A 20,548-nucleotide genomic window follows, 5' to 3' on the forward strand; every position below is an offset into this window, starting at 1 on the left:
AAGTTAAGATATCAAGGCGTTACAGATATGGAATCAACATTATGAACATTAGAAAATATGTTTTCTGCTGAAATATTTAGACATTTGCCATTGTCATGCTTTTATTTGTTTTATTTTTTTTTTTTCAAAAGATAACTGCCTAAATCAGAATTGTCAGTGACAGCACACGAGTGTGTCACATTAACCAAGTAAAACACAAATGTTTCAATACTTTGTTGAAGACAAATAAATCCATTAGGCAAAAGTGCATCTTTCAGAGGCAGCCTAGAAACAGTTTCTGGTTAAGTAACTTGCTTAAGGTCACACACTTTACCAATGTCAATTAAAAGGCTCACACCCAGGTTTAATGTACAAAGTTTATTAAAGCTCCTAGCTTTAACTTTCTGAGCTAAACTGTCAGACAACGTTGATGTTATTTTAAATGTAGGATCATAAAATGTATACAGAATTTACAGGAAAAAATATAGAAATGACAAAAGTGGTATTTTAGAAACTGCATCATAGTTTCAGCCATTTTCTTTATTCCACATCCAGTCATTCCAACTACTCATTCCTGCTCTGCACTTTTTAAATGCAGCACGTCTCATATTATATTCTCCAGAGTTGTTTGCATGCTTACGTGTTTCCATCCCAAATATAAACACTCTGCAAAACAAATGACATATTTGCCTTATGTTGCAAATAAAAATTACATAGATGCCATTATGTTTTAGGTCAACAAGCAACAATCACATCAAGCTGGTGCTGCAGTGGTGCAGGTGGTGCAGGGGTGCAGCTGCTAACATTGCTGTCTCACAGCAAGAGGTTCTCTGGTTTGATACTTGGCTGAGATGCCTTCTATACAGTGTCTGCCTGTCCTCCCTCATTTGTGTGGGTTTCCTCTGAGTGCTCTGGTTTCCTCCCATATTCCAAAGACATGCAAATGGAGCATTTCTTCCCAGGTCTCCACTGAGAATGGACTCTTTCCCAGTAAACAAATGTTAACTTCAATAAATACCTCATGCAATGGAATGTTTGCTTTGCACACAAAATCATATTTTGTTCACAATCTAAACAAGTGTACTCTATGCAATAGTATCACAAAAGGTGAACTCTTCAAGTAGCAGAAGATTTCAAGTATTATATTGCTAAATGCTGATGTCAAGCTTGTGACCTCTTGACCCTCAGGAAGATGAGATTTTAAAAGGATGAAGTGCTTCTGTTTGTTGTGTATTTGTGTGAGTTTTCAGCCATGGGGTAATCTGCAAGCAAATAGTTCTCTGGAGCTGTGTTGGAAATACGTGATGATTCCTTAACCTTTTTACTTACTTGGGAGAACTTCCCTTTGCTCATTTTAGAATTATATAAGTGAATTTAAAGCTACAGGGATAGATCATGGTTGTCATTTTTAATAGTTTTGTAATAATCACTGCATTGCTTTAGAAGCAAAGCCTCAGACCTGCAAAAAGAAAGCTGCATGACTCCATATTAATGCAAACCCTAGAAAAGAAGCCAAGAAGTTTAACAGACTACAGAATGGCACTTGGGCACAAGGCATTAATTATTCAGTAGTACGGATCAGCTACCGCTTGTGGTTTAATGATGGGGTTTTAACATTTTAAGTGTCAAAGGTTTTGCAGGTATCTGTCAAGGGATATAAACAGCACATTAGGTCTTTCATTAGCTGTTGTAACTGTGGTAACAGAAGTGTCCCTTGGGCCATGCACTCAGCAAAAGAAACAAGGAGCTTACTAATGTAAATCTGCCATCATCTTATGGTTATTGTCAGTTCTAAGTACTCCCTGTATCTAATGGAGATACTGTATCTGTAAAAAGGAAGTAATGATTATGCCAAGTATTCTGAGACAGAGGTTTAACAGTAAAGTCATGTTTTTTTAGATCCAAGAGTATATGTGTGCGTGTGTGTGTGTGTGTGCGTGCGTGTGTGTTTGTGTGTGTGTGTGTGTGTGTGTGTGTGTGTGTGTGTGTGTGTGTGTGTGTGTGTGTGTGTGTGTCTGTGTGTAAAGACATAGCCACCATTCAAAACCTGATGGCTTTAAAAGCCCTGGCTATAACTGATACTTTAAAAATTCAAGCTTTCAGCAAGAACTTTAGTCTGCTATTTCAAATGTTAGCACTTTATACATTTTAGTCTGCCCCATAAATACATTAGATTCTGCTTCATAACCAGCAACATTGCTGTAAGCAAGACAGCACCTACATCTGCACCTAAATGCTTGGGTCATCCTTTTTATCTTAAAACCTTAAAACTAGTAATGCATGTTTTCTTGCTGTACATCATGCACAGGACACAGATACGACTGTGAACCCACCTAATGTGTTTGTTTTACTGCTTATTATGCAATCTGTGTGTCCTACTTAACCAGTAGATTTTGATCTCTTAATCTTTTATGGTAGTTGCCTTATGTCTGCCAAAATACAATATTGAATTATTTTTCTGTTTCTGACCATACTGCTTCCTAGAGAAGGCTGCTCAAAATATCCACTGTCCTTTTTTGAAATAATTTGTTCTTAATTCATTAGCTCCATATCATAGAGGTTTTGGTCCTAAGTATGCCCCCAGTAGACCACATTTTGAGAAGTGCCTTGAGCATTAGAGGAAACTGGACTGAGTCTGATGGGCACAAGCAGGGCTGGCCTTTGGTCAGCTGGTGTCCTAGGCAAAAGGGCTCAACAGCAGCACCCCCATACCACCAAGTACCCATCTCCTGGTTTACCTACACCATCTAGATTACTTTTTTTCATTTTTCTCAGTTTGTCTTAGTCTTCAATTTTTCCTGTATTCATTCAACAGATTTTAAAGAAATAACTTCTTTACTACAAAAAACAAATACTGAAAAAGCACCCCTGCTAGAGCGATCCCCTAGGTACCTTCCTAGTTGGCCTATGCCAAAGTCTGGCTATGGGTGCGATCCATTAATGCTTGCTTTGTCATTCCAGAGCAATGTGGCAATGAAGGCCTTGCTGCAGGAGTGCTGACTGCATCAAAGCTGTACTGTGCGCACAGCAAATGTGGGGATCTAGGGGAGTGACAGCAGCTAATGAGTGCAGTGCATTCTAGCCATACTCTGCAGGCATATCAAAATGCATGATCCCTTTGGAGCTCAGCATAGCAGGCATTGCACTACTCTGAACAGCCAGCAAGGTATGGGTATTTGTAAGTACAAAAAAACTTACTAAACCCATTAGAAGATAGCCCTTATGTCTTGGTCTCACCTCTCACCAAACCCATCTTCAGATACTAGGAGAAAGTGTAAAATGAATGGGTCAGCTAGGAGTACAGGCTTGATCCCTCGAAGCAGAATGAGCACTTATAATAAATATTACTTTGTCATGTCTGGCACAAGATGTTCATTTTATAACTTCAGATTATGCCCTCCTTTTCACATAATCTGCCTTTTTATGTTTAATAACATATGTTGTCCTTCCTCTGCCTTCTTTTTTAATCTCTCTAAGTGTCAGCCTCTCATGGCCTTTCACATTCTCATGCTGACCATGAATGCACTCCTGACCATTTGCCTAGTGTGTTGTACTGCATTTAACTGCCTCTAACCTGTTTATATCTTTATAAAGATGAGGCCTAGAAAACTTCACATAATACCAATCTGCTGTTATAAAGGGAGTATAATACTGTGTTTTTGCTATTATTGTCACTTCCTATGTAACCCAATATTCTACCAGTCTTCATTACTAAGCTTTTTAACGACATTCAAACCATATATCACAACCTCTTTGCACAAGAAATCTGAACAAAGCCAAAAATAATGGGTGGTACATGAGGCCAAAATCAGGGACAGATTGTAAATATTGCTCTTAAAAACTTAGAAAGTTGATAGAATAACATATGTTATTTTAGCATGCATTCTATGAAGGATATAACATTTGAATCTCAGATGACTGCCATTATTTAGTGACTTAATTCTTCAATGACTTGCCAAAAAAAAACATATATTTTACCAAATATGAGCTAAAAATCTGGAAATTTTGTGAAAATTTGGACAGTTGAGAGGTGTGTCCTACATTTTGTTAAGTCCTTTCTTGAGTTTTCTATACCTTCTAGTATATCAGACCAGCTGCTTAACATTACATCATGAATAAAAAAAAATCTTTAACCAAGCACTAAAAATAATTGCTCCCCATAGCTCTCAACTGTCCAGGTTTTTGCCTCATATTTTTGGTCCATCCCTCATAGAATTTGTGGTTTTCTGGCAAATGACTGAGCATTGAAGTCACTAAATAATGACACACATTCAAGTTTCAGACTTCATGTCCTTCAGAAAATGCATGCTAACACAAATCCTATTATTCCAGCAACTTTCTAAGAGCAATATTTAAAATCTGGCCATATTTTTGGGCCTTTGTCCCCCATAATTTTAGGCTTTGTCCAGATTTCATGCACTAACAGGTTGGGAGGTATGTTGTTCCCCAGTAATGATTCCTTTTATTAAAACACTTGTCATTATTATTATTATTTTTTTTTTTTGTTATCTGAGTGTGCACATTGTATTATTATCCTCCATGTTACAAACAGTGTCTTGCCATTCCTTTCACCCTAGGACCCACAGTCTTTATAATTTATTCACTGTTCCAGTATGCACTGCCATGTCAGTTGCCTTGCATCAACATTTCATTTCTAACCAAATACCCTTGGGTACTCAGCCAAAGAATTCTATTATATTTGTACAAATCATACTCTTTTTTTTTTCTGGTTTTAAACTGATCCACACAAAGAAGGCAGGTTATAATCTTCTTTCTACAATAATTACTGGTTAAATCAAATGTGAAATAATATATCTCCATACAACCTCTGGTACCACAGACAATAGCTCTTCCAATCTCAGTACATAAACATATGCAGAGCATTTACTAATTACCTAACTGGTGTAATTATGCAGTTATTCAGTCTCTGCTGACATGATCATAAAACACACAAAATGAAAAGATATAACACAATACGATTACTTTCTATCCACTTACTACCATTAATTAGCTGAAAAAATCCAAGCAAAACAACTTTCACCAATTCATTTTCAACAATTTTCAGAGCATGTTAAACCTTCCAGAGTGTGATCGTGTACCATATATTATTGTGAGTGGTGCTGTGTTGTGTAACAAATTAATGTTGAATACCATTAAAGTTAAATATTAGGACAAATGCCATCTTTTTCAGTGCTGCACATCTTTAGACCCCAGGAGGTCAAATTTACTGGCTGTATACCTTTGTGTATGAAAATGCCTCTTTGAAGCACAATGACACTAACACACATAAGGTACATTATATACATTTATAGTTTAAAAATCTTGTACAATTCTTAGTTAAATTCAAAATGTTGTCACACACACTGATAAATTTCTGTAAAGCATGAACAATTTAAAACGTTTCAGATACTGAGCATTATGTGCCTGTTACACCAAACAGAAACGCAAAGGCAATAATTCTTAATTAATGGGAATGCTCCCATGACACAAATGCCCTACTTTACAAGTTATCAGAAAGTATAGTGAAAAATTAGGTTAGAACTTAGTAACTGTATCTGGCAAAACAGTATACTATATAGTGTCAGATATATGGTGCATTTGATAGAAGTATTTTACGAAAAGGTCAAGACATTTTACATGAAACAAAATCTTGAAGCTACAAAGCTCTGACAAGTTGAGAAATTTCATGTGTAAACAGTTGTAGTACATATGAGTGTAGTACCTTGGAAATGCTGACACACGCAGCCCTGAAAATTGCCAGAGCTGGTTGGTATAGGACAAGGCCCTGAAAAAGTCCCAGGTGGCCCTGAGTCAATTATTGTCTCAGGCTCTTGATGGTGCTTGCAGGGGTGAATATACAGACCCATTCTGGAAGGAGGGTATGACAGAGCATGCCATATACACCTGTGCTCCCTCAGAGAAGGTGTGGTAATGTGTGAAATAGCCTTACACATTTTACAAAAAATTACTTACAGATTCAGGGTTGAATTAGTGGCTCAGCTGACTGACTGAGCAGCAAAGAAGGATGGTTGTTACGTTTACCATCCTAAGAGGAGGGGTGATCTTGAGGCATCCCCCACACAGTGATCACTGGTGGAGGCTGGGAAAGTGCGAGGAAGGGAGCATATTCCTAAGAGGGATTAGGTTGGAGGTGGATGCATGTTCCCATTGCACAGCCACCTTCTTGAAGAGGGGAAAAATTGCACAGGGCATAAAAGGAAAATATCCCAACAGATAGTGAGATGACCAGGCTCCTCAAAATGCCCAAAAGTTCCACACCAGCCCCAGCCTACATAGACAGGAAGCACTGAGGTAGGGTACTGTAGGAGAAAACAAAGGAGATAAAAAAAACAGGAAGAGCTTCCACTCCCTAAACTGCTAGCTGCTGGGTAATCCCAGGGCATTATATCTAATGTGTTTGCACACAACCAGGCAGTTCCCATGACTCACTCATATGACACACATCTATACCAACAGATCATATGGGAAGAATTCCCACAGGATCGTCAGTTGGTTAGTGCACAAACAGATGAGCAGCATAGGGTATTAGATACAGTCACTTTGCTATTAGGGAACAGGGCACATATAATGGTGTGTATGTTGTGCACTGCAGGTGATGTCAAATATACCTGGCATCCTGAATGTTGACCCCTATCCACAACCACCAGACCATGACAGAGATGGCATACAATGTAGACCATGCTGATACATAAAATGTTGTACAGTGCATGTTCAGACAACTGATGTGCTTCTTTACCTTTCTCAGAACCTCAGGTGGACACTGTCATATGGAACTGATACCTGCAGCTGAATCTTTGTGGTGAGTGTCATGTTGCATAATATGGCACTGCAGTAGGGAGACATCCCAGCAGAGCACACAATAGAACTAGAGCCAGAAGTGCAAAATTAGGGTGTAGAGTCTATGGATAAACTGTCTGCAGTGGTAGCACAGGTGAGGAAGATGCAGGTGCATCATATAGTGGTACTGATAAATGAAATGGAGACATCAAGTCCACAACTATAGGTAAGGACCCAAACAACACAAAATAAAATGATACATGCATTACCATATCCACAGTGCATGAACTGACTATGCTGTGCATCAGATATAACCATAGCCATGTAGCTTAAGGAGTGAATGGGCACAATCATCATCATTTGCATGTGGAGGGACAGTGACAGGTGACAGTATGCACTGATGCATTGATAAAAAGCCTTAGACTCGAAAGCTTAGCTTTTTGTTTTTTGCTATCTTTTGTGTTTATTAGACTACGAACATTGAGCTTTTTTTTTTTTTTTTTTTTTTTTTATTTGTTATACTATACTTTAACTTTTAAAGCTGTTAAGCTGATTGGAGAGAAATTGTTGTTTTTTATATTTTTTTCAGATCACTAACATGCCTGGTGTAGGGTTGCTGGAAGGTCCCTATTGCTAAGATATGTTTGTGTCAACTGAGCATTGGACTTCTGTTTTTTTTGTTTTTCGATCTGTATTTGTACTTGAAGTTCTTTGGCTTTCAAGTTGTTTTTTTCATTTACTTATCTATGAGGTGATGATAAGTGAGGTGCTGATAGTATCTGATGTGCTGGCAATGATGGCTGTGGTGCACACATCATGGCCACTAACACTTGCTGTTATGTTATAGCTGCTAATATTCCTAGCATCTCCACTCACCTGTACACCTTAATACCTGTTATTCAAAATACATTTGTGTCATTCTGCAGTACACCTGTTTTATATGTTTATGAATCACTCCACTAGATTTGTTACCATTTGCAAAATCTGTGTACTTCATTTATAAGGGGATCTTAATTTCCATATCATTATGCAGTCATATGCATGCACTGCATACTGCTCTGTTGTTACCCTCGGGTGGCTGCACTGCCTGTGTCTCTGAATCCTCCACATCCTGTGTGTTGCTGCTACTTGTGCTAATTTGCACTTCAGAATTGTTAAATGTCACTGAATCCTGTACTTTGTGCACTCATACATATGCATATATAACTTTTGTGCATGTAAAGTGGTAGATAAAATATGTGTATAGTAAAGGGAGACATATGCATGCATGTGTGTGTGTGTGTGTGTGTGTGTGTGTGTGTGTGTGTGTGTGTGTGCTTGTGTATAAAAGTTAATACGTCAACCGCAGAAATGTCACCATCAAAAGGTTGACACACTAAATGTTGACACGTTACTACACATGCAGCAAGAAAGAACCTCAGCAAATTTTCACACAATAAGAAAACAAATTAAATAATTTTTTGCTGGGGATAAGCCCCTGCACCCCCATACACTCTGTACTAATTCCAAGCTCACATAGTCCCTGGCAAAAGGCAATATTCTCCTTCCCGGGGGTTGTTGAGCTCCGATATCTGTTGACCACCTGCATATATTGACCAAATGCAGTAGATTAAATTATGTCAACAAACAAGCATTTAGACAAAATGTAGGACTCCTATTCATCTATCTATCTGTCTATATATATATATATATATATATATATATATATATATATATATATATGGGTCTACTGTATAAGTTCGAAAATACACTTCTTCGAACTCACACAGTAGACCCTGGGTTACGCGAAAGTGCATTTAATCGAAAGTGCACTTTCGCAAAACCCACTTCAGTGAACGGGCTACTACTAATGTTTAGTGCAGTAGTTACGGACCTTAGGGTTAGAGTGCGGGTCATGGTAAGGGGGTAGCTAGTAGGGCTATCCCCTTACCATGACCAGCACCCTAATCCTAAGGTCCGTGACTACCGCACCACAGTGGAGGATAGCCTGTCCTCCACTGTGGTGCAGTAGTCACGGACCTTAGCGTTAGGGCATGGGTCATGGTAAGGGGATAGCTAGTAGGGCTATCCCCTTACCATGACCCGTGCCCTAACCCTAAGGTCAGTCAAGACCACAGTGGAGGACATAGCACGTTTTCCTGCTGTCCTCCACTGTGGTGCGATCCATTCGTAGAAGCTGAGTTCACGAAAGTGCACTTTCGAATAAGTGCACTTTTGCGTAACTGAGCAGTCTACTGCTCTTTTTCGAATACGTGGTATTTGATGAAAAGCAGTAGACCCATATATATATATATATATATATATATATATATATATAAATATGGATCCCTATTACATGCTTGACAGGCCATATGATCGACACTCATTTGGTCGACAGTTCATTTGGTCGACAAGCAGTTTTATGTGGGGGGCTTCACCCCCCACACCCCCCTAACTATATATATCAACTCCAGGGTCGCACAGCATTGGGGAGGGGGGCAAATCTGCCTGTCGACCAAATGAATTGTCGACCAAATGAAAGTCGATCAAATGGCTTGTCGACCATCTCAGGTAGACCCATAAATATATATATATATATATATATATATATATATATATATATATATATATATATATATATATGTGTGTGTATATATATATATATATATATATATATATATATATGTATATATATATATATATATATATATATATATATATATATATATATATATATATATATATATACACATACACATATACCTATATACCTTAATGTATGAGCTGTTGCATTAGCAGCCCACAGGTACATGTTAGGAAAGATATGCAGAAGGTCCTTGGTGACTTATTCCTGCCACACATGGAATGCAATGGATTTTACTAACCTGGTGCATTCCCTATTGACACTCAGGTTGTAATTACCAGCCCAGCTTCTGCATCCAAGCCACCTCCTGATTTTAGAGTACATAAGGAAGTCCTCCTCCTCTGTGAACTGCTTCAGTCTTGGTGGTCCACCTGCTGTAGTGGACATTTTCTTGTCAATTCCTCATGCCTTGTCCCTTGATTATAATATCATACTGGTTACCTCTTTACCATGCCTGTCACACTGACCTATTATGACTGCTACAGTATTCTTGTCCTGCACCACCCCCTGACATACCTAACCCTGATACAACTTGCCCATGTTATTTTTACCCAAGGGATGCATGCCATATGTGCAGGGGGTCTGCAGTAACATTTCATTCTCCTGGATAGTGAACTTTTCCAGCTGGTGATTTTCTCAAGGGGCCATGCCAAGCCCAGTACACATGTGGGTTACATTTGTAAGTCAGTAGGTGTTTATGGGATTTTGTAGAAGTCATCTAGCTATGACCACTACCCTAGCCCCCTTAGGCAGCAGGTTAGCAGGAATCTGTAATTCTTTGTTCACATCTCCCATGTACACATTGCATCAATGGGCATGGCCTGCCTAGATTCAGTCATTCATCTGCCTATTTCTCCCAAGGGGTCACTATGTCCCTTGTGGCATGTCATTTCCTAGCTGGCAATTGCTGAAGATATGCTCCATGCTACAGTTGGACATGCTAAACCCATACCACAGTGCTGTGTTTTCGCACACACACACACACACACACACACACACACACACACACACACACACACACACACACACACACACACACACACACACACACACACACACACACACACACACACACACACACACACACACACACACACACACACACACACACACACACACACACACACACACACACACACACACACACACACCACGGCAACTGTCTCACTGTTACTACAATCCACCCAAGTTGTTGATGATAGTGCTGACATACATTACCAAGTGGGTTTTCTTCCTTCACTACTACTTAAACACCTACTGACTTACAAATGTAACCCACATTTGTACTGGGCTTGGCATTGGCCCTTGAGAAAAGCAACAGCTGGACAAGTTCACTATCCAGGAGAATTAAATGTTATTGCAGACCCCCTTCACTGGTAAAAACACAGACACAACCAACTCTCTTCTCTCTCTAAAATACTAGAAAAAACTATCCACTCACAACTCATGCCATACCTAAGCCAGCACAACCTCCTCTCTCCTACTCAACACAGCTTCCGTCCTGGCCACCATGACAGCCCTCCTTTCCTTTCTTGAAACAATCAACCTAGCACGCAACAGCGGCAAATACATATCATCACTGTTTCTAGATCTCTCAAGGGCATTCAATACCATTTCCCACTTTCTACTCCTGTCCCAGCTCTCACACTTGCACCTCTCTCCCTCAACCTTAGCCTGGTTCTCCAGCTACCTTTCCATGCATCAACAAGCTGTGCAATAGAAAGAGTCAACCTCCCCTTTCTTACCCACACCCACAGGAGTTCCACAAGAATCTGTACTGGGCCCACGCCTCTTTAACATATTCATCAACAACTTCCGCCACTCCATCCCTGACACCTCAGTTATCTAATACGCAGATGACTCCACCATCATTTGCTCAGCCTCCTGTTCCTCTGAACTTCTAATCAAAACCCAAATAGCCTTCTCCAAAACAGAATCATGGATGCAATCCAATCACCTAGCCCTAAACACTAACAAAACAAAACTAATGATTTTCACTCCTACCAAAAACTCCCAATTCAACAGAAACCTATTTTCCATTAAAAGCCATAATAACACCCCTCTAGAAATCATTCCCAGTACCAAGCTACTTGGTATTACCTTTGATGAAAACCTAAAATTCAACTTCCACATCTTCTCCGCAATCAAGAAAACCCACCAGAAAATTGGTCTCCTCTACAGACACAACTGCTACCTCACCCCCTCCTCTCAACAAACCCTTGCATCCACCTTCCTTATCCCCTATCTCTTGTATGGTGCTCCCCTATTCTCCAACCTACAACTTGGCCTTCATTCCAAACTTGAAGCCTGCTACTACAAAATCTGCAAATTCGCAACCAATTCTAAGAACTCATCCCATCACTGCCACTCTCTACACACCCTCAACTGGCTAGAATTCTCCAACCACCTAATATACCTACGACTTACAACAGCTCACAAACTCATCTTCAGACCTACAGAATGCCCTTCTCTCGCCAGATCTCTAATATTCTACACACCCAGCTGCTCCCTGAGATCTGAAAGCCAAAACCTCCTACAAGTGCACAAACCCTCACATCCACCTGGCCAACTACTATTATCTTACACCATAGCCAAACTGTGGAACTCTCTACCCCCCCACTACGCAACATACCAAACCACAACAACTTCAAATCCATGCTACTCTCCCATCTGTCCTCCAAATGGGAATGCCCTTCACATGCTCCCACCTAAAACACCCCCCCCCACCATTAATTCCTCACCCCTCTTTTAAAAAGATATAGGACCAGCACTCTATCCCACAATACTACATCCAATCTCTCTAGTTTCATTTTCTATCCATTCTCCCTCCCAGTATACTCTACACTCCATCAAGCTAGACATTTTTGAACTCTTTTATGCATTATAACTACTCCATTACTTTACCAGGCTAATCAACTATATTATATTTCCACAATAATCCAGTCAAATTATTCTAATTCAATCAGAAACTTCCATGTATAATGATTTCAAACTGAACCTTCACAAAATCACTACCACCTAGTATGAGTTATTTTCGCCTTACTGCCAAAGCTGACCTAACATCCATTACTTTTAATGTATAAGGATTTCTAACTGAACCTAGACAAAGAAACTTCTACCTATACCAACTTTTCTTTACCAAAGCTAATCAAATGTTATAAGTTTTTGTCTGTTCATCCTTCTTAAAAATGTTATGCATGTAAGCCTCTGGCTTATCTTACATTTATTTTCAAAATGATATTCTCCCAAAAGTAATGTAACATATATTTTTTTATTGCAAAGTTGTGACTTTCTGTAATTTTTGTACTAGGTAACATATTTTTATTGTAAAGTTGTGACTTTCTGTAATTTTTATACTATGTATTGGAGCTTTTCTCCTCTGGTCTCCACTGAAAAAGGGCCACAAGCCCAGCTGGACTAATCCGTTCAACAAACATCAATAAATCATCAATCAATAAACTAGGATCATAGGAAGTTACTAGGCTATTGGCCCTGAGGCCCTTACAAGCCTAGCAAAGAATTTAGCCCATGTTCTGACAAGTCAGCACCCTATGCCACTATCCAGCAGGGAAACAAGTGGAATCCTAGGAGTGTATTTTCTGTTCCCATCCAGTTATCCAGGTTGCGCTTAAAAAGGTTTACTGAGATACTCTGCTTTACGTGGAGATGGAGTCTATTCCACAAAAGTGGGAGTCTCTGGGACACAAATATGTCCTGCCAACAAGTCCTATTGATTTCACAGACCAGGTTGAGGTCGCACATGCAGGTTACTCGAGTAGAGCTAGACTTGCGGATATTTAACATTCCCATCAGAGCAGGGTCTGAGATTGCTTTGTATGCCAGACAGAAGTCACCTCTGAGGAGTCTGTAGGAGACTGAGTAGAGGAACAGGGCTTTTAGCCTATCTGTGTAGGGTAGATGTTTGAGGCCCTGGATTCTCCAGGTGAGGAACCTCTGTGGTCTCTCCAGCTGCTGCATGTACTTTCTCCAAGTCATCAGTGTTATTATGCAAAGTTCTATATAATACAGTATTTTGTCAGTAAGGTTCTCACACAAAATGGTGGCCTTGCTTTGTAGTGTGCTAATTAGGACCTCTTTGCATGGAGGTATGCTACTGAGGGCAATTAAAGCTACCATCTCTGAATCACTGTCAGAATGCAATGCTCTATCCACATTGGTCAGTGCTAGCCATGCTCAACACAGCTATAAAGAAGCATGTGAACAAATTACTCATGCACACCACCAATATAGCCATGCATCACTGTGGTAAAGTGCTATGGCCATTTGGTTGTACCCCACTGCAGTGCTAACTTGCTCATCATATGATGTCTGAACACATATCTATGTGCACATGGCTGCCATTTTCTCCTTGAGTGAATCATTGTGAGTGGACATAGCTTCCTCGGGTGCTGTGAACTGTGTGGCCACATTATGATGTATCAGGAGAGTAAGGCATTTTCATTTTTCCTACACGAGGATTTTGTGGCACACCTGCAAAGGCAGTGCAATGGCCATTGTGTTAGATAGATGCCTGACATGAGCTTGCCAGAATGGTGAGTGATGCCACTGGCATAATTTGTACTGCCAAACAAAGGCAGCACTGGTACAGTCACCGGCAGCAGCACCATTCTGATCTGCTTCAGCCATGGGAAACAGAGAGAGAATAGGGAGAGAGGGAGATGGCTAGATACAGTAAGCATCTGTGTGATTCATTGATAAGAGACATGTCTGTGGCATTATCAGTGAGCAAATCAGATGCTGGTAGGCTCAGATTTAACATTAAACAAGGCACTGGATGCATGCATAGTGAGAAAATGTTGAACATTCAGCTATAATGGCTGAATGAAGAGTGGTAAGTGAGTAAAAAAAAAGGCATAAGCTGATATTCACAGATTATTCATAAGAAGTATAAAGGACACTACACACAATGTATGATGATGCCCAGAAAGAAACTCTGCAGTTAAAAATAAGATTACATGCACAAGGCGTGGTTGCAGGCATAAGAAAAGGTGGTGTAATGCTCATAATGAAATCTGCAAGACCTATAGGGCTGTCAATTATTTCAGAAAATAATAAAAATTAAGTATGAAGTTAATTTACATGATTAACATTCTTCTGAAGTTAATGGGCAAAGAAAAGCTGGAAAGTTTGTGAGTGCAGTAGTAATACATAATCAGACCACAGGTACCACTGCAAGTACATTCTGATTATAAAAGCCGGTTATTCAAAGTAAAAACATTACTTTTAAGCTTAATACTGGTAAAGACTCTAGCATCATATTAAAATCTTTATTTTTTTCATGGAAACTGTTTGGGGATATGATTAAATCTACATGCACTCTGCTAACTTATTCAGGTCAATGGATCAGAGTTTTCTTATTGTGATTACATGTACAGAAAACATGACATTATGCTCCAAACAATATCTTTGTAAAATACTGTTAACCAGTATCTGTCATTGTGTTGTATATGCAAAGTTTAGTACAATTAACAGAATTCACAAAATATAACTACATAGAAACTCAGTGTTGCAAAGAAGGCAACAGGAATAAATCCAAAGCAGTCAACATGAGTGCTTTTAGTGCTAATATAGCTACTAGCAGGAACAAAAAGGGCAGTATAAGAGAGAATGGATAACTTTAGCCCAAACAATATGAATGTTTGCAAGAAAAGCAGCTTAATTTTCAATAGGAAAAGTACTTAATCAGTTATTAGTAGCAAGGATACAGTTGTCAACATTTCTTTAAGAATCAAACAGGTGCAAGCTATGTAGACTATAAATTATCCATATCAGTCTGTGGTACATTCATCTAACAGAAGCATGCTAATCTATTTAATGATTTGCACTATTTATTAGGAGACTACCACATTAAGATTTCTCCAGAGGCAACTGCTGTAATGTATGAATGTAAGAGAGTACTAATGGCACTTAGGGAAAGGACTGAATAGGAGCTAAAGCAGATAGTGTCTCCTGGTGTGACTGTTATTCAAGATGAACCCATTAAACAAATGAACAGCATGGTAACAGCCAAGAAGGCAAACAGACTCAGGATATGAATTGATCCTCAAGATCTGAAAAACTGTTTAAAAGGGAAGACTATCCGCTGTAGAATATTGATGAAACAGTTGCAGAAATGTCTAATGCTAAAACGTTTTAAAGCAGAGTTTCTTGCTAATCAAGCATGATGAGGTTAGCCTAAAATATTCACAAATGCAGATTCTTGAGATTATTTTGTGGCATGTCTTCTACATCAGAAGTATTCCAAAGAGCTGTAATTGAAATAATTGAAGGTCTAAATGGTGTTTTGAACATCAAAGCTTGTATGGATATCTACCAAACAAAGGCTTTATGTGAGAGTCATTAAGTTACTGGACAGCCTGAGATAGAAAGGACTGAAACTTAAAAAAGCTTAAAATAAAGTCTCTATAACTCATCTTAAATACATGAGTCATATTAAAATTTCTGAAGGTTTCAGCAAGTGACAAGAAGATTAATACTATGGTCTACATGAAAAATCCACAAGACAGATATGCTGTAATGTGATTACCAGGAGTGATTGAATATCTCTCCAAGTATCTATCAAACATCAGATTTTATAGCACCACTTAGGAGGCTACTAGAGTATGAGGTACATTGATTTTGGTCATTACAGCAAGAATATGCTTTAAATGGTGATAAAATTTTTATAAAAAGTTCAGTCTTAAAATGTTATGATATTGGTCAACCACACCCTCTTCAAGGTTATGCCAATTAATTAACTTAGGTGCAGTGCTAATTCAAGATGGTAGATAAGTTTTATATGTGTCAAGAGTTTTGACTGAAGCACAAATGAAATATGTACAAATATTTATTTATTTGTATATGCTTTGTCATGTTAGTCCTCCTTGGCTAGTGGCCACATTTTTATTTTCACACATTTGTATTTTTATTTTATTTTATTGTATATACTTACATCTATATGTGAGGTTTTATGTAATATATGCACTACTTGCGTTATGCGTTTTTGAACAAGTAACAACGTTTTTATGTATGTTTTCAGGGTGAAATGCATTAACTATTACGCTGGTGAAAGGGTTAAAAAGGTGACTCATTAATTGTTTACCAGTTAACTGGATAATGGATTTATTGAAGGAGTATAAGAAGGTGGTGTTTTTACAATTTTGTTAGTTTTGAAGAAGTCCTGGAGTTGGACGAAAGTGTTTAACCTGGATTTTAATAAATGGATTGTATATTACCTCTTGGCTGAATACAGCGGACTCATTTGGTTATTCACTTTTCAGGGGAGACCAGAGGTGATATTTATTTTACTAGGGTAAATTTGGTCAAGGCATCAGTAATTTTCCCTACTCTTTTCAAATGGGGAAGCTGGTCATTGCAGCACTTCCTGCTTCCAGTCTGGGCACAGTGGTGGCTCAGAGAAGCAAGCAGGAGTACCGCAGATGCAATAGTTTCAGAGGAGTTATCCTGTCATAGTGAGGAGTTTGGAGAGGAGATTACAGTGAAAGAACAATAGGAGCTTATGTGTGGTATGAAGGCAGTTGAGCCTTATAAAAAGAAGTAGATGACATGGGAGCATGGAAGTCTGTAAGGAAGGTGCCTGCATACAGTGACAATGGACAGGTGTACGTGCAGAGTAATGTGAAGGTTGTTGTATCTTTGCAAGACTTAGAATTGCTTTTCCAGGAGCAATTGCTCAGAGCAGATAATGAGACACAGAAAGAATGCATCATTACAACCCCCCAATTGACAGGATTGCAGGATGTTTATTTCCAGAATTTAATCAACCAAAGTGAGCCAGAGAGTGAGAAGGTGGCTTCATGGGGAGATATTATGGACAGAACTCAAGAGGAAGAAGTGAAAGAAATGATAAGAGAAAAGAAGTCTTATATGAAGATGGTGAGATGGAGAAAGAAGAGAATAAAAGAAGACAGAATTAAGGAGAAAGAAGCACTTAGTAAGAACAAGTTGTAAGGAAGAAAAAGAGCTGGACAGGTATGCTATTTGGGATAACATAATAACACTGGTGGGTATTTGAGTGAAAGAGGTAATAGCATGTATTCATATTAATAAAGATACTTTTTGTGACAGTATATGGGGAAATGTTTAGGACAATTCAAGATAAACAAAAACTGTAATCCATTGAACTTGTATGGGCTGCAGGCATTTAATAGAGAGACAAAAAAGAACATTTATGTTCCGTTTGAACTGAAGTAGAAAAATAATTTCTAAAAGATTATTTAAAGACTGCATGTAAAGTTGTTATGGATGTTGCAAAACAATTATGATACTAGACATTTATGGATTATATTTATGCTTTATGTTTATGTGTGGGGGGTGTTGTATTAAAAATGGAAAATGAAAAACAGTACATATTCCAAGTATGATAAATGTAGATGGAAACAAAGGCATTGTGAAATTTTTTTGGGGGGGGGCAACAAAAAACTTTTTTGTGTGGAAAGAGTGATCATTTAATTAACAATTGTGACAAAAGGAAATGTTATATTTGTGGCAAAGTGGGGCATGATGCAAAAAGATGTGAACTGAAATGTTTTAAATGTGAAAAAATGGTCATTCTTGTATGGAATGTTAGGAAACTACAGAAGAATATAAAGAAAAAGTAGGTAGAAATCATGAGAATGAGCAAGAGATAGAGCAGGAGGAAGAAATAGAAAGAGATCTAGGAAAAGAACAAGAAGAACACATAACAATAGATAGTAATATGTTGGGATATTATGGAGACGCAAAATATAAAAATATAGAAAACAAAGAGCATGAAGTAATGGTAGAAACAAGTGATGAAGAAGAAATTAGTTGGAGAGTGGTTAAGGGAAGGAAAATTTATTTTGGGTATATCTGGCACTGAGAAGGTTGTCAACACAATATCTACATCTCAAACACCACCCACACCTACACAACACACACCCACATATGTGGAGGTCCTCAACAAAAACATACCCAAACAAAGGAGTCCTCTGAGGCAAAAACCTCCAAGGCAAAAATACATGTGATCCCCACAGCCCTTCACACCACATACCAGGCATAGTTCACACACCTGTGCCTCACAACCACTAAGGCTTAACCATAAACCGAATATATTAGTCATAGGAGACCCCATTATGAGACACACAGATATGCCTCTCACCAGGCTGGATAAGAAGAAAGTCACGGTTAGTTATCTGTCAGGGGCTAGAATCCACCATATCACACACGCACTCAAGTCTCTCAACAGGTACTGTTATGACCCTGTCATAGTCCATGCTTGTGTGAATGACCCGAGATGTACCACCCTGGACTATATGAAGAGAGACATGATTGAACTCACTGAATATGTGTCCCAGGCAGGTATGTCTGTAGTCTTAAGCAGCATTCTGCCATCACCCAGAATGATGCCTCAATACAAACAGAAAATGATTGACTTTAACAATTGGCTTAGTTTCTGGTGTTATTCCAGGGGGATACAGTATCTGACTGCCTGGCAAGATATGATCAACAGACCACAATGCTTTGCTAGAGATGGCCTGCTTCTGTCTCACTTGGGCTTCAGGCTTCTGGCAAGGGCATTTGTCTTCCCCATAGTGTCTTTTTTAGAAAAAGTGATGAGGCTAAAACTACCAATATAAAAATTTCAACAAAACCCAAATTAAAGGTCATGCTGCTAAACACTAGGAGTCTAAACATGAAAATGCACTCATTGCAAGCATTCTTAACCCTGGAAAATGTTGACATCTGCAAAGTCACAGAAACCTGGTTCAAAGCTGTGGAGAGCACCCCAGCCATACCTGGTTACTCATCCTATCATACATTCAGACCACAAACTGTGGGTAGTAAAGCCAAAGGAGGTGGAGTTTCAATATATAGTAAAGACATACACACCTCCAGGCTGGTCAAACAGTATGACGCACAGGAGACACTCCAGGTACAGTTAACCATTGACAAGACCCCCATACAAATCATAGCTAGCTACCAGCCCCCAGATCTGACTCAAGATGCCAAAACTGTCTATCTAGACCTCTTTGAATCTATCAAGATTCAACCCTTTACTCTGATCCTAAGTGACTTTAACTACCCAAACATAGACTGGAAGAACTACTTGTGCCAAAACACAAATATCCAGAGATTCCTCGATTTTGTCAATGCAAATGCTTTGAAACAGCTAGTCAATACCCCCACAAGAGGTGATAATACCTTGGACGTGGCATTAACCAACATGAGTAACCACTGCAGCATCCCTGCAGTATCATCCTCCCTCGTAAGATCCGACCATAAAGTGGTCACATTCGAAGTCAACATCTCCCCCAACCCCTCCTCTAGCTAGTGCCAATCAAAAAAACTTCCCCAATGCTGATTACAACCTCCTGAGGGATGGTATAAACAGTTTCACAGCCCCTTCCCCCCTCTAGGAACTGGCACCAGTATCCAAAAGTATACCAAATTACTATATGAACATTTATATAGATGCATGGAATCAGGAATACCTGACAGGAATAAATCATTCTCTGCAAGGAAGAGTAAACCTGTCTGGTGGACATCTGCAATAAATAAACTCTTTAATAAAAGAAAAAAATTGCTGTCCAGGACCAAGAAGCAGTAGGTGCCCAATTGGAAGCAATCTCTCCTTGGCCTAAACAAGCAAATAAGAGCACTAGTGAAATCCTCCAAAGCAAACTTTGAGTTCAAATTGGCCAAATCTACTAGAGACAATCATAAGGCCTTCTTTACATATGTCCGTAATCGCAAAGGTAGCACCCAGATCTGTTCAGAACTGGTAGTCAATGACACCACATGTACAAATGTCATAAATATAGAAAACTTGCTGGCTGACAGATTCAGTGAAAATTTCACCCCTCTGTCCCCCCATCAGTAAATCAGGACATCCCAGTACATGCCCTCCCCCCCTTATATCCAAGGAACAGGTCATCACTGCTTTCTCAAAGGCAAAAAAATACAGCCTCCATGGGACCCAATAACATCCCACGCTGCATCCTACATGAACTCAGGTAGGAACTTGCAGCATCATTAGTCACCCTATTCAACCAAAACCTGAGTACTGGCTTTGTCCCACCTGAATGGAGGACAGCTACTGTCATCCCTTTACACAAAGGTAGAGCATCCACCGATCCGGGAAATTATAGACCCATCAGCCTAACT

The sequence above is a fragment of the Protopterus annectens genome, chromosome 2.part0, assembly GCF_019279795.1.
Source record: "Protopterus annectens isolate FY-2018-M chromosome 2.part0, PAN1.0, whole genome shotgun sequence".
NCBI lineage: Eukaryota > Metazoa > Chordata > Ceratodontiformes > Protopteridae > Protopterus > Protopterus annectens.